Source organism: Aplysia californica, unplaced genomic scaffold (genome assembly GCF_000002075.1).
Source record: "Aplysia californica isolate F4 #8 unplaced genomic scaffold, AplCal3.0 scaffold00571, whole genome shotgun sequence".
Taxonomy (NCBI): Eukaryota; Metazoa; Mollusca; class Gastropoda; order Aplysiida; family Aplysiidae; genus Aplysia; species Aplysia californica.
In genome coordinates, this window is record NW_004797841.1 from 25828 (window position 1) to 28314 (window position 2487).

The following is a 2487-nucleotide window of genomic DNA, read 5'->3' on the forward strand; positions in this document are numbered from 1 at the left end:
TTGAGCTAGGTGCACAGTAACTGGTTCACTTCCTTCATGACCTTGACCTTTTTCCTTTTTTACTCCGCTTTTTGTGTGTTGTGAGCGGAATGTAAATAAAAAAATGACCCCAATCTACCACCTGTTAACTTTCCTAAGCGAGAGCAAAATGAAGTGACACTGAAAATCTGCGAATTTGGAACAGAAAGCTAAAATATAGATGTTTACAAAACATGTAATACTATCACGAGAGAGAGAGAACGAGACTCAGAAAACAGAGAGGGAGAGAGAGAGAGAGAGTGTGTGATCGAGTGTGCGTGTGTGTGTGTGTGTGAGAGAGAGAGAGAAATTAAAAACGTATGCTCTTGATGAGGTCATACCTCTATTAAAACAAAGGACAATGAAACAAGGGGATCCTTGACTATCACCCATCCAATGAAACACGGACCTTTTGGTTAAAAAACGCGGCTTACTAGGTATGAATATGACGGATCCCAATTCCGTACATGGCTTGCACCAATGCACGCTTTTCCGTAGCAGGAAGCTCGAGTAATAATCAAAATTCTAAATACTAAAAGTTGCTTCCAAGTTCAGTTTTTGTCATCCGATGTTGCCTTCAACCCCACCCCTCCCCTCGACTGTACCTTTAAAAAAAATTAATAATCCCCCTATTCTGGAGCCCTATACTTTGCGCAGCGCACACGTTGAATGAACTTTGGTGACCCGAACAATCACTGGTACTCACAATGTGATGCGGAAGTACAGGTTCACTGACCGGTCACGATGTCGAGCCCGACAAGACACTTGTATAACTTTCTTTTTTTTCCCGCAAGTGAAAGCACAGCAATGATTTATTTTCCTGGCGACACAGCGTTTGTAATGCACAACCTGTATGTTACAAATGTTGTGTTAATCAGACTGCTGCCGGAAAATTTCTGGGTGGTAAAGAAAGCGAAAGTAGATCGAGCTTCGGTACCACACATACACTTACGCTTGCAGCCAAAGCGCCCTGTTCATACCTAAAACTATCTTTTGTTTTCGAAAGAGTTAGCACTTGCAACAAAATAAGTTTTTATGTAAGTGCTGAAGATTAGAGGTGTTAGTGCGTGTTACAAGAGAGTAACAAACACAAAAAGAATGAAGAGAAAGATAAGGATGAGAGATGTTGAATAGGAGAGAAGGAGCAGACCACACCAGAGCACCCACCAACCACCCATTAATATTATCTTTACACACACCACACTTACAATCACTCACAAAAATACATAAACACAGAGAGCAAGAGAGAGAGAGGGAGAGAGAGAGGGAGAGAGAGAGAGACAGAGACAGAAGGAGACACACACACAAACACACACACACACACACGCACATCATGCATCTACACCTGTGAATAGCCTCTAAATATATTTAATACTTAGCATGTTACACACACACAAATCACACAACATACACATTGGATAAAACGATATGAGGATAGCTTTATCGGTTGAGTTTGTCAGAAGTAGACTTGACTATGACTTTGTACATACAGTTACATTATAAACAAAAATCTCCAAAGCCTCACAACGATATTCTCTCTGTCTCTAAACACACACAAATGGCACAACATACACATTGGATAAAACGATATATGAAAGCTAAAAGAGCAAATAAAAAATGAATGACCCAGGACATATTAAAACTAGAGAAGACAGTCAAAATCAAACATGGAAAAGTACATCTTTAGCTCTGGTCAACACCCAAAGGCTATAGTATTTGGTCTAATGCTTGCTTTTCTGCACCAAAGGGTGTGACATCACAGCATTTTGAAAACCAATTTCATCTTATTTAAATCACATGGGTCTCAACTCAGAATTCTAAAAAAGGAGGAACTTTCCGGGTGATCGCCACAGAAGCCCATTTTGGCGAAACACCCATTATTATTACTGTTGAACCCTAGAATGCCGAAATGAAAACCACCAATTTATCAAAGCAAGGTTATTTCACACCAATTTGAGGGTTTGGGAGATAATTTCAAGTAAGAGTCACACACCTGACACCAAATTTACAATCTTGATTACTGTGGTACGTACAGAAAGTGTTGGCGCCTGGGGTCTTGTGCGACGTATTAATATTTTCCCTTCATCATATTCGCCTGTATATATAAACTATATAAAAATGAATCTTTCTTTGAGCATAGAACCAGAATATCGACTGTCATGATTCATATCATATATATTGGCCTATATAATAAACGTGAAAGACAGAAATTAATGCTCTAACTCAAAGTACAGTAGAATAGCCCAAGTAGACCTATTCAGTGTGAGAGGTGTAAGAACTGTGGGAGGGCAAGATGCAGTGATACTGAAAATCTGCGAATCTTGTACAGAAAGCTAAAATATACTGCCACCAATCCAATGAAACGCGAACACTTCGTTTTCACACAAGGCCTGCACCCACGCACACTTTACTTAGCAGAGAGCTGTAGTAGTTATCAAAATTCTAAACATTAAACATATTTGCTTCCAG

General features: G+C 39.6%; 1 protein-coding gene across 1 annotated transcript in view; it reads left to right on the forward strand.

Moving 5' to 3' along the window:
- The window catches only part of LOC101849489 (solute carrier family 35 member B1), a gene marked incomplete at both ends in the record, with an annotated part of 13674 nt that overhangs the window by 1127 nt on the left and 10060 nt on the right, over nt 1-2487 (forward strand).